At 43.7% G+C, this 13,959-nt stretch overlaps 1 pseudogene; it reads right to left on the bottom strand.

Annotated features, from left to right (window-relative positions):
- Positions 1-3,078: 3,078 nt before the first annotated feature.
- LOC136655118 (5S ribosomal RNA) lies at positions 3,079-3,198 on the bottom strand (annotated as a pseudogene).
- Between the last annotated feature and the right edge of the window lie 10,761 nt (positions 3,199-13,959).

Here is a 13,959-nt window from a genome sequence, read left to right as displayed (position 1 = left end):
ATTGGCCAGAGGTGGCAACACTGTATACAAAAGAGAGGAAAATTTGTCCATTCTTCTCAGCTCCTCTGTTTTTGGTAACATATACTCAATGAGCAGAGACCCATAGTAGAAGGAAACCATAACCAAATGAGAGGAGCAGGTGGAAAAGGCCTTTTGCCTCCCAGTGGTGGAGGGGATTCTCAAGATGGCAGCAATAATATAAATATACGATGTCAAAATTAGCAGAAAAGGAAGAAAGACGTAAGTGGCAGTTGTAATGAAACACAATATTTCTAAGAAACTGGTGTCACTGCAAGAGAGTTTGAGAAGGGAGAAATATTCACAGAAGTAATCATCCATTACATTGGGGCCACAAAAAATTAATGTCTTTAACATCAATATAAGTAGTGTCACCATTCCTGTAAACCCATGGATCCAAGATGCAGCTGCTAACAGGATACAAGTTCGAGTGTTCATGCTTGTCGCATAATGCAGTGGTTTACAAATGGCTACATACCTGTCATAAGACATTGCGCAGAGTAAACTGCACTCTATAGCTAAAAAGGAGGTGGAGAAATACCACTGTGTGAAGCAGCCGCTGATTGAAATTCTTCTGTCCCCAGTCAGGAGAGCTACCAGCGTTCTTGGCAGTATAATGGAACTAGTACAAACTTCCACAATGGAGAGATTCCCCAAGAAATAGTACATGGGGGTATCAAGGCGCCGATCAGAGACAACTAGAGCAGCAGTCAGAAGGTTTCCAGTTATGGTCACAATGTAAATCACTAGAAACATCAGGAAGAAGGTGATCTGGAAATCATGGAATTCTCCAAATCCCAAGAGTATGAATTCTGTTACATTTGTCGGGCTTCGTAACATGGTACATGTGAAAAGAAGAAAACCCTATTGAAAAAATAATGCATACACATTACTTAATATCAATTACAAGTGATTTTTATGTCTGTCAGTTGCTCTTCTTGGGTAGAATTTGACACTGTTCCATCAAAACCTCTCTTCAGAGAGCTTATTTCTACTTTAGACTAATTAGCCTCCTTTCTTCCCCCAAAAGGTTCTATTGAAAGCACTGCTGGACCCCACCACCAGGGCAGCTTGCCTGTTCACACTGCAGAGGTCCTCCTTCCTACCCTCTCCCATCAGCAGCTTCTCTAGCAGTAGTAGCAACACCTGGTCTCCAGCCGTCTCCAGCAGTCTCTGTCCATCAATCTGTTCATTCAGTCAGTTGTTCCTCCAACCTCCTTCCTTCTGCTCTCTCCTTTGCTCTCTCACCTTTCTCCTTATACAGCCAAACCCTCTGGTGGTGGTTCTCTCACCTTTATCCCCAAGGTCCTCATTATCCCTACTAAGTTGCAGCTGTGAGCTACAACCATTGCAAGCCAAAGGCCCTGGGGTTAACTCCGTACAACCCAGACCTGTCAACACAAGGGGCCATTGCAGACACCACACCCTATCTCTTTGTGGGCCATCTTCCTCATTTCCACTACAGACATTTGAAGACATTTGCAGAACAGTTTCTGTAAACTCACTTCCCACTCATTTTTTCAAAGTCTAGTAAATTTTTGTTTTATCCACAGATGTGCCTCAAACATTCCTCAGAGTTTGAAAAATTTCCTGATCGGTCATGCCCATCCCTGTCGTTCAGTACAAGGTAGTCAAATAGCCCAATCCTACGGGGGTTGACCAGCAGCAGAACATGCTTTCTGCTGCCAGAGACTGTCAAAATACAACCATAAAGTGCACACTCCAGCAACATGCTCAGTACAGCACTGTCTGAGGGCCGTAGACCTTCCCACGCTTGCCGCACCACTAGCCACCTGCTGGAGCAGGTAAGCAGGTAAAATGGGGAGCAAGGAGGCTGAGGGTGGATCTGGTGGTGATTGCACATGCTGGATTCTGTCCGCTTTAGCAGCACCATCCCTTTCTCTCCTTGGACTTTACATAGCAAAATTCATATATATTAATTTCAATCCACACAAACATACCAGTCCTCATCCTCATCATGCACTTTAATTTGTATCACTGCTGTTTTGGAAGGGGTACCTCCTATTTCCCTTAGGCCCAAATCCTAACCAACTTTCCAGCACTGACATAGCTGTATCAATGGGGTATGTGCTGCATCTTGGTTGGGGGGGGGCAGTCTAGGAGGCCTTCTCATGGTAAGGGAATGTTTATTCCCTTTCCTCAGACCTGCATTTCCCTTACCTCGGTGCTGAAAAGTTGGTGAGGATTGCACCCTTAGTGGCTTTTCATTAAAATGATAAATCATGTAAAGAAATAACTGAGAAGGTCAACATGCATTACACAGTAGGGCATGAGGAATCAATAATTACCTTCCTAATATGGTGATTCAATAATAAGAGAACATATGGTCCCCTTCCTTCTTTGCTTTGGAATAAAGAAGATTTCAAGACCTTCTTCTTGCCCTGATATTCCTTTGCTTTATGCTCATGTTCAACAGTGTGACTTTTTTATGCCTGAGGGCATCCATTTTTATCTTCTGTTCCTCTGAAAAGCAGCAGTTCATTAAAATGCCACTGTCCCAATGGAATTTGTGTTTATTAAGAAGAAATACCCAAGATTTTCTTTTCTTTCTTTTTTCTTATTAATTACCAGAGCAATGAAGTCGCACAGAAGGGATTAAAACACCAAGAGTACTTCCATCCTCCAGGGAAAATGAGTTCTGAGTGTGAAAGTATACGTCTCCTGGGCCTCTGGTCTTCTTAAGACTGCAATCTGAAACAAACTTACCTGGGAGGATCTCCCACTGAAGTCAATGGGGGTTTACTTCTGAGTAGGCATCCATAGGGTTGTGCTGTAAGAGAGGGGTCTCTAAACTACAGCCCAGGGACCACATCTGGCCCGCGACAAGATTTGCAGGGGTAGGAGGAGGCAGCAATGCGACCTCCAGGATCACATTGCTAAGGGGGCTGCAGGGACTGGCATGCACTTACCAGTCCCTGCTGCAGCCTCCCAGGGCTGCAGGAAGCCCTGCACAACTGTCTGTAGGGCTCCCTGAGGCTTAAAAAGTGATAGTGATCACACACTGGTTGGCAACCTTCAGTCTCGAAAGACTATGGTATAAGCCTACAGCACCTGGTATTCCCAGGCGGTCTCCCATCCAAGTACTAACCAGGCCTGACCCTGCTTAGCTTCCAAGATCAGACAAGATCAGGCATGTGCAGGGTAACAGTTGCTGCCAGAGTGATCACACTCTGCCTCCACAAAATCAGAAGTGGGCACGATCGCTCGGCTTTCACTTTTTAAGCTCAGGGAGCCCTGCAGAAGGTCACGCAGGGCTCCCTGCACCCCTGGGAGGCTACAGCAGGGACAGATAAGTCCCCTGCAGCCCCCTTAGCGACACGATCCTGGGGATCATGCTGCTGCCTCCCCCCTGCCCCCATCCCTTAAGGGGAAAGTGGCCAGGGCCCTCAGGCAGGGGCATCATGACGTTCCAGTTTGAAAAGTGCTGGATCAGCTGATTGTTCGTTAGAAGACTGGGAAGGACTTTTCTGCTGCCAACTTAATTGACTGATTGTTGGTCATGTTTTCACCTGTTCAGACTGTAGTTGTGTGGCACAGTTAGGTTGTCCCCTTTTTAGGTAACTTTGACAGGTGGTGTGCGGGGGGGGAGATGCAGGACGAGTCATCAGGTGTCCATTCTGAGATCAGCAAGGCCGGTGGGTGAATCAGAACTGCTCCAATGATGCTTGACCAGCTCAATACTCCTGGTTTGAAGCAGGAATTATCCACATGGTTTGGACATTGGTGAACAAGTACCATTTCAGCTGCCTCAACCCTCAGGGGTTGGCTATGACAGGCCTACTCAGTCTCTGATTGAGTGTGATTATGAATCAGGTGGTTCACATAAGAACATAAGACCAGTCCCACTGGATCAGGCCATAAGCCCATCTAGTCCACCTTCTTGTATCTCACAGAGGTCCACCAAATGCCCCAAGGAGCACACCAGATAACAAGAGACCTCATCCTGGCGCCCTCCCTTGCATCTGGCGTTCTGACATAGCCCATTTCTAAAATCAGGAGGTTGCACATACACATCATGGCTTATAACCTGTAATGGATTTTTCCTCCAGAAACTTGTCCAATCCCCTTTTAAAGGCGTCCAGGCCAGACGCCATCACCACATCCTGTGGCAAGGAGTTCCACAGACCAACCACACGCTGAGTAAAGAAATATTTTCTTTTGACTGTTATTATTATTATTATTATTATTATTATTATTATTATTATTATTATTATTATTATTATTATTATTATTATTATTAATAATAATAATAATAATAATAATAATAATAATAATAATAATAATAATAATAATAACAGCATTTATATACACAAAGCGGTTTACAGAGAAAAATCAAATAACTAAATGGCTCCCTGTCCCAAAAGGGCTCACAATCTAAAAAGATGCAAATGAATACCAGCAGACAGCCACTAGAACAGACAGTGCTGGGGTGAGGTGGGCCAGTTACTCTCCCCCTGCTAAAAAAAAGGAGCACCCACTTGAAAAAGTGCCTCTTACCCAATTAGCAGGGGTCAACTGTTCTAACTCTCCCAACACTCAATTTTAGTGGATGTCCCCTGGTTCTGGTATTATGTGAGAGTGTAAAGAGCATCTCCCTATCCACTCTGTCCATCCCCCGCATAATTTTGTATGTCTCAATCATGTCCCCCCTCAAGCGTCTCTTTTCTAGGCTGAAGAGGCCCAAATGCCATAGCCTTTCCTCATAAGGAGGGTGCCCCAGCCCAGTAATCATCTTAGTCACTCTCTTTTGCACCTTTTCCATTTCCACTATGTCTTTTTTGTGATGTGGTGACCAGAACTGGACACAATACTCCAGGTGTGGCCTTACCATCAATTTGTACAATGGCATTATAATATTAGCCATTTTGTTCTCAATACCTTTCCTAATGATCCCAAGCATAGAATTGGCCTTCTTCACTGCCGCCGCACATTGGGTCGACACTTTCATCGACCTGTCCACCACCACCCCAAGATCTCTCTCCTGATCTGTCACAGACAGCTCAGAACCCATCAGCCTATATGTAAAGTTTTGATTTTTTTGCCCCACATAACCCTATAGGGGGAAGTAGACAACCAGGAATGTTTCCCCAGAATTTAGATTCCCACATCTTCTGTTTTGCTCTGCTGCATGCTGCAAATTAATAAAGTGGCCCAGTTTAAATCCACAACTCTGTCTTGTGTGCTCATTTGGGGGGGGGGGTGAGGGTAATGAGTAAAATATATGATGTGGCCCTTGCACTGAAAAATTTGGAGACCCCTGCTGTAAGAGAACAACATCATGACATACTTTGTTTTCTGTAAAACACACAATGAGGAATTGAAGGGACATTGCTTATTGCTCCCAATAAGGACATAATCACAACATTGTGCTAAACATATGACCATGGGGGTAGAAGAAAAATTTCCCCACTGACGACCAAACAGGAAAGAAGCAAAAAATTCCTGCCAGTCTCCTCAGTATCAATAAGGTAGCCCCACATAATTTTATGTGGGTGAAAGGGTGAGTATTAACAACAAGTCAACCAAATGGAGTCTGGGAAACTGAACAGCCAAAAAAGCCATATTGGCACTATGCCATTCTTCTAACCACCCAATGGGGTCCTATGGATTGACATTCTGAATGTAATGATGGGGCACACATGACCAAATTAGACAGCAGAGGGGAAGTGTTTCAAAATTCCTAAGAAAATAAGAAGAGTCCTACTGGATCAGGCCAAGCCCATGTAGTCCAGCTTCCTACATCTCATAGTGGCCCACCAGATGCCTCAGGGAGCACACAAGATATCAAGAGACCTACATACAGGTGCCCTACCTTTCATCTGGCATTCTGACATATCCTACTTCTATAATCAAGAGGTTGCACATACTCATAACAGCTTGTAACCTTTGAAGGACTTTTCCTCCAGAAATTTGTCCAATCCCCTTTTAAAGGCATCTTGGCCAGATGCCATCACCACAGGAGTTCCACAGACTAATTACTCACTAGGTAAAGAAATATTTTCTTTTCTCTACCATAACTCTCCCAACACACAATTTTAGGATGTCCTCTGGTTCTGGTGTTGTGTGAGAGGGAAAGAACATCCCTCTATCCATCCCCAGCATAATTGTGTATAATCAAGTCCCCCCCCCCCCCCCAGGTGCCTGTTTTCTAAACTGAAGAGTCCCAAACGCTTTAGTCTTTCCTTGTACCTTGTAGGGAAGGTGCCCCAGCCCAGTAATCATTACGGTCATTCTCTTCTGCACCTTTTCCATTTTCACGACATCCTTTTTGAGATGTGGCAACCAGAATTTGGATGCAATATTTCAGGTGTGGCATTACCATCCATTCTAACTTTGCTCTCATAAATTAATACAATGAGTATTAAGAAATGTTGGCCTAGTTAATTATTCAAAAAGGTAGACAAGAAAGACCAAAAAATCAACAAAGGATCAACCAACTATATTTTGACAATAACCCACAGAAAAAAGAATGTTAGAAACATTGGTCAACATATGGCATTTTTTGTTTATTTATCATAAAAACACAATAACTAACCTGAAATTAGTGAAAATGAATTTTGTGTTTGATGACACAAGTGCGCTAACTGTGTTTTCAAGGCATGTTTCATATCTTTGTTTCTCAGGCTATATACAAAAGGATTGGCCAAAGGCGGCAACACTGTATACAAAAAAGAGGAAAATTTGTCCATTCTTCTCATTTCGTCCGTTTTAGGTAACATATATTCAATGAGAAGAGACCCATAGTAAATGGAAACCACCAACAAATGAGAGGAGCAGGTGGAAAAGGCCTTTCGCCTCCCAGAGCTGGAGGGGATTCTCAGGATGGCAGCTATGATATATATGTACGAAATCAAGATGAGAAGAAAAGGAAGAAAGCCATAAGTGGCTGCTGCAATGAAACATACCATTTCCAAAAAACTGGTGTCGTTGCAAGAGAGTTTGAGAAGAGAGAAATATTCACAGAAATAACCATCCATTACATTGGGGCCACAAAGAATTAATGTCTTTAACATCAATATGAGTAGAACTAACATTCCTGTAAATCCAGTGATCCAAGATGTAGCTGCTAACAGGATACAAGTCTGGGTGTCCATGCTTCTTGCATAATGCAGTGGTTTACAAATGGCTACATATCTGTCGTAAGACATTGCACAGAGTAAATTGCATTCCATAGCTAAGAAGGAAGCTGAGAAATACCACTGTGTGTAGCAGCTGTGGATTGAAATTCTTCTGTCCCCAGTCTGGAGAGCAGCCAGCATTCTGGGCAGTATAATGGAACTAGTACAAAATTCCACGATGGAGAGATTCCCCAGGAAGAAGTACATGGGAGTGTGAAGGTGCCGATCAGAGACAACTAACGCCACAATGAGAAGGTTTCCACTCATGGTCACAACGTAAATCACTAGAAACATCAAGAAGAGCAGGACCTGGAAATGGCTGAAATCTCCAAATCCCAAGAGTAAGAATTCGGTTACCTTTGTTTGGTTTCTAAACATGGTACACGTGAAAATAAGAAAGCCCTATTGAAAAAGAAATGCAGGCACATTATTTACAGCGTAATCATGACTGGCACTGGAGCAGGCAGGCCAGAGAGCTGCGCTGCATCCAGTGCAAGTTTCGGGCCAGAATTTGTGCAACCCGAGGCAAAGGGAAAGCTCTCCCCTTACCCCGTGATGTGCAACACTTGCCCCAATAGGTCTACTCAGATCTGCGCCACATCAGGAGCAGCCAGAGGCGGATAACCGCTGGATCCTGGCCCTGCCTCCCACTCCCTGCCTGCCCCCACCCCGAAACTCCTCCCTCCTGTCTCTTTCCCGTGCGCCAGCCCGTATCCCATTTGTGGCACAAAAGTGCTTTACGGCACTTCTGCAACACTCCTGGGCAAGGGACTTGCGCGAGCTTAAGAGAGGGCTTTGATTGTGCCCTAAGGGCGAAACCTAAACTACTTTCCAGCTCTGACATAATGGCAAAGCAATGTAACATTTCCTTACTTTGAGGAAGCCTCTGCGAGTGCCCTCGCAGGATGCAGGATGCAGCACACGTCCCATTGGCACCGCTATGCCAGTGCTGGAAAGTGGGTTAGGATTTGGACCTTAGTTTTGTATAAATGACTCTCAGCCCCCTGTGCCCCCTATTCGTACACCACTGATCCAGAGGCCGACTGAATCTTCAGAAATGCTTTGCATGGCAACACTAACACTTCTTTGGAGAAGGACAAACATAACATTGTAAGAGCGACACAAGTGTAGGTGTTCCCCTGTATCCACAGTGGATATACGTTCCCAATTCCACCCACCATGGATATCAAAACCACATATAAAAGTGAACCCTATACTTACTCTGGCGCTCTGTTTCTCATGCCTTTCTTTGCAGCATTCTTCGTTTCCTGTTACAGGATGTTAGAGGAGGGACGTGGGAAGCAGTCATCCAGAATGCTAGAGGAAGGAGGCTGCAATCCTTCGCACAGTTACCTGGAAGCAAATTCCATTGAACTCAATGGGACTTACTTCTGAGTAGACCTGCATAGGCTTGTGCTGTCAGAGAATGCTACCAGTTACCGTGCTAAATGTTTGCTAACATTCTGGCTGACTGCTTCTTGCGTTCCTCCTCTCGCCTTCTGTAACAGGAAGGAAAGACGGACAGATAAGTAATGAGCACAGGAGAGTGAACCACAGATAAGTGAAACTGCAAATATTGGATTGGCAGATATGGGGGGGAACTCCTCTGGTTTGAATTCACTTATGCACATATCAAGACAGCATTGTAGAAGTTTTGAGTTTGCATGTTTGAATTGTTTCAGCTACATGTAAAATGTGTGCCTGAATTCACCATAAAACTTTAGATAAGGACAAAGGTGAAAGAACAGCCCAATCCGATGCATGTCTATTCAGAAGTAAGTCCCATCAGAGTCAATAGGGCTTACTCCCATGAAAGTGTGGATAGGACTGGGCTGTAATTCATATAGACATTCTAATAATTGTCACCATCATTGTTATTGTCTTCAGCAGCAGAAGCCTCATCACCATCATCATGCAATTAAATATATATCATTGCTGTTTTTGAAAAGGCCTCTCTTATTTCCCTTAATGGTTTTTCGTTAAAATGATAGACCTTTTCAAGAAATAACTGAGAAGATAAACATGTAGTCCACAGAACGGCAATGAAATAATCCATAATTACCTTCCTAATGTGGTGGGTCAACAATAAAACAATGTATGGTTCTTTTCCTTCTTTGCTTTGTAACAAAGAAGAGCTCAAGACAAAGATCTCTTGACCTGATGTCCCTTTGCTTTATGCTAATGTTCAATAATATGACTTATTTATGCCTGCATAAACCCATTTCCATCATCTGTTCCTCCGAAAAGCAGTGCTTCATTGAAATGGCACTGTCTCAATGGAATTTGTGTTTCAGAAGAAATTCCCAATATTTTCTTGTTTGTTTGTTAATTAGCAGAACAATGAAGTAACACTGAAGGGATTAAGCACCAAGGGTACATCTCCTGGGCCTCTGGTCTGCTTAAGAGTGCACACAAATGTACCTGGGAGTCAGTGAAGCCAGTGGGGTTTACTTCCGAGTAGGCATTCATACGGTTGTGCTGTAAGACGGCGGTCTCCAAAGTGGAGACCACTGTGTGCCTGCAAAGGCTTCCCCAATGCAGACGGCACTTATTGTTCCACTGGGCAGCTTCAGCAAAGCCCCTCCATGCACCCCCATTCTTCTTCACATTCAGCTGCTTCTGCCCAGAAACCAGAAAAATTGTGAATCACTGAATCATGTTTTTGCCCCATTATTCTTGGCAGAAGGGAAGGCACACAACTCAATTGCACTCCTTTGGGCATGGGGAATATTCTAGTACAGTAATGCAGGCTGCTCTCCCTCACTGGCTCACTGTTTGATTGTGAGCTGCTCTTGCTCACTGTTTGACTGTACAACTTCAGATGAGTTGCACTATCAAACAGATGCAAAAGCACAAGCCTCAATAGACTATCCAGCTGGCTCTGGTAGGCTTCGTGCCTTCACAATGACTGGTGTCTCTTTGACTTCTGCCTATATTTGTATTTCCACTGTAAGTTCATTATACGTTAGGAAAACTCCTATTAGTGTTAGTATGAACTGCCCAATAATACTGCCACAATGTAGCATTCAGTGTGAGGGATATGATTGGACAGCTACAGGAGATAAGTAAAAAAAAATTAATTAAATATTTTACGTAAAAATAAGTTTTAAAACGTTTAAAAAATAAGTTAAAAAATAAGTAAATATATTTGTGTCTGAGGAGTGAAAAGGGGTGCGGAAGTTTTGAAGAGGGGATAAGATATGGTGAGAGCAATTGCTGCAAAATCCACCCCTCCCTCCTCTTCCTTGCTCTTGGGTCCTGTCCCAAAACAGCCCACTTTTACCATTTCCACCCATGGCCCACCCTCACTGCTTAGCGGCACTTGCATAGCCTCCTGGGGCTGCTGCAATAAGTATGGTACTCTTGACATTTATGGCAGCAGTCTGGACGCATGTGAGGGTGGCCTAGTTTTTGCACCATCATAAAGGCGCTTGTGCTACTAGAACACTAGCATGGTCCCAATAAGACTGGGGTCCTAGTCACGCATTAAGTGCTCTTCTGCTGCAACCCACCTCGTTCTCCTGAGCCGGGTCTGGGACACACTCCATAGGCCTCTACAAACCTCAGAAAGCCTCTCATAAGGTGCAAACCCTTAAAAGGTAAACAATATCCACTTCTTGTTGCTTCCGAAAGGCTTTCTAAGGCCTGTGTGCCAGGCCTGGCATGACCTTGGAACTGCCTTCAATTTCAGCCAGAGGGTGCCAATTTGGATCCAACCAGACACAAGGCTGGTGGGAAGGCCCAATCTCATGACCCACAGCACACTGACCCACAACCCACAGTTTGGGAAATGCTCATTACCAATTTGATCAGTTAGTGGTGCACTCAGCCTGATTAAATAACCCCTTTGTGGGTTGCTGTGTGAAGTCAGAATCCTCCCTCCCCCCAGCATGCTTCAAGGAACATAGTATGCCAAAGCCTACCTGTCTTCTGGAAGATAACTACAGTTGTATTTTATTTATGAATTTACAAGTAATATTTTTTTTATTTTAAGTAAGATTTTATCTATTTATCTATTTTATTTATTTTCAGCTCACCAATTGGAGCAATTTCAAGCATCGAGGAGGTCTGCAGAGGGGGCTGCAGTGCTCCTGGACACCCTCCCCAAGGACAGTGGTTAGGGGAAAATACCCTGGGTCCCCACAGCACCGTGATCACTGCGGCGCCGTTGCACTACTGGGTCACTCTCCTTAAGGGGGAATGGCCCACTTCCTGTTCCCTTGCTGGGTTGTGACCCACCACTTTGAGAACCACTACTCTAGAGACCTCCATCAGTGTCGGTAAGCTGGCGGCAGATTGGGGAGGGCAGTTGGAATTTACCAATGGATCAGGGGGCAGGGATGGTGTGTATGTCAAGTAGGGGGAGTTGAAACAGTGCTTATAATCCTGTATTGCCCATTGTATGAAGATTTACGTTTATTATATTTGGATCTAATTTTGGCAAAGATAAATGGGCGGTCTGATCAGGATAAAATTCAGTGCATCCTTATGGTGGAGGACGCTAAAACTTTTTGGAGTGTTGCAAGTTTCCTGAAATTGATGGCTAGGCATAGAGGAATGAATATGGTTGACTCCTTGGTTTGATTTTTTTTTAATGTTTATGTGTTTATTGTATGGTTGTTTAACTATGGCAGTAAAGGTTTACTGAACTGTATCAGGGAGCAGGGAGGTGGTGGATCTCAGTGGCACTGGTTTGTGGCAACTCTTATCCCATTTCCCGCACTACTTCACCTCTTTTCTGTCCTCAAACATATGTGCCAACAAAAAGGCTAGCACATGTCCAAGGAGATCCATAGGTCATCAGACAGCCTACCAGGAAGGGGGTAAGTAAAATATTTATTTACTTCCTGCCTCCCACTCATTCGCTCATTCCTCCCACTTTAAGCAGCATACACTCTGCCAGCATGGCTATATCTGTGCCAATGGTACAGGATAGGATTGGGCAGTTGGCCATCCATCACTTGCATTAGCTCCTGGGCTGCTGGCATGCATGTTCACATTACCAGTGGGTGATGGAGACAGAACAGCATGCTATGAAGTTCTGGGAGAATGTTCCATATGCCAGTGTTGCACTTAGACTGGCTTCGGTCAGTACTTGTATTGGTTACTGGTTCACTTTGATTCCCTAATTTATTTATTTAAAAAAGATCTAAATCCTTTCCCATGCCAAGGCAAATGCCCAAGGTAGCTTACAAAATGTCAATAAAACCATAACATATATAAACCTGCCATACAAAAAAAACATATGAGAGATTAAATACCTTACAATAAAGAATAAAGCATCAAAATTCAATTTCTTACCTCTGGGCTGTTATAATTTTATTTCACTAGATTCCATCTAGTGGCTGAATGTAGTATAGTGTCTATATCAGTGGATTCTGGGGCTACAATGGAGGAACAAGAAACCTGGAAATGGGTCTTTAAAGTTATTTTTCCACTGATTTGGTCTTCACTGATTTTTTTTTAATCCACTAGGGGTTCCAGAACAGAATCCCAGTGGATAACGAGGCACGACCTCTGTGTGTGTGTGTGTGTGTGTGTGTGTGTGTGTGTGTGTGTGTGTGTGTGTGCGCGCGCGCGCGCACACACAACAATACTGCACAAGATGTGCCAAAAAAGGGCCAACCCACAACATTCCCTATTTATCACAAGATAATCATATCTAGTAACATTATGAACCTTGCTACTCATAGTGTAGTCTTGCCAATATTAATTTTAAGGCATTTTTCACTTCTTTATTTCTCAGACTGTATATGAAAGGATTGGCCAGAGGTGGCAAAATTGTGTACAAAAGAGAGCAAAATTTCTCCATTCCTCTCATTTCTTCAGTGTTTGGTATTATATATACCATTATGAGGGTCCCATATAAAAAGGTAAGCACTATCAAGTGGGAAGAGCATGTAGAGAAAGCCTTTTGCCTCCCAGTCGCAGAGGGAATTTTCAAGATGGTGGCTAAGATATAGACATAAGATGTCAGGATTAGAAGAAAGGGTAGAAATACAAATAGGATCGCTGTAATGAAACACATCATTTCCACAAAACTGGTGTCACTGCAAGAGAGTTTGAGGAGAGGAAAAGTGTCACAAAAATAATCATCGATTACATTGAGACAGCAAAAAGTTAATTTCTTTAACATCAATGTCACTAATATAGCACATGTCGTAAATCCGTTGATCCAAGATACACCTGCTAACTGGATACACATTTGAGTGTTCATGCTTCTTGCATAATGCAAAGGTTTACAGATGGCTAGAAACCTGTCATAAGACATTGCGCAGAGCAGATAACATTCTGTGGCCATCAAGGAAGCAGAAAGATACCACTGTGCAAAACAACCACTGAAAGAAATTCTTCTGTCTCCAGTCCAAAGGGCTGACAGCATCCTTGGCAATAAATTAGAACTAAAGCAAGCTTCCACGATGGAGAGGTTCCCCAGGAAGAAGTACATGGGCGTGTGAAGGTGCCGATCAGAGACAACTAGTGCAGCAATCAGAATGTTTCCAGTCAGGGTCACAAAGTAAATCAGGAGAAATATCAGGAAGAGGGGTATCTGGAAACTGTGGAATTCTCCAAATCCCAAGAGAATGAATTCTGTCATCTTTGTCTGATTTCCAAACATCGTGTTTGGAAAAACCTATTGAAAAAAATAAATGAAATACGTTATTGCTGGATCTTTCATAAATAGCTATCCATAAGAGCTTCTAGCGCTGCCCTTTGCTGGCGCTGAATGTCACAAACGTTCTGTAGAACTCCTGTGACACTCGGTGGTGGGTCAGCGCTGGTGCTGGCTCAGTGCCAGTTT

Source organism: Tiliqua scincoides, chromosome 5 (assembly GCF_035046505.1).
Source record: "Tiliqua scincoides isolate rTilSci1 chromosome 5, rTilSci1.hap2, whole genome shotgun sequence".
NCBI lineage: Eukaryota > Metazoa > Chordata > Lepidosauria > Squamata > Scincidae > Tiliqua > Tiliqua scincoides.
This window is presented reverse-complemented; position numbering and strand designations above follow the sequence as displayed.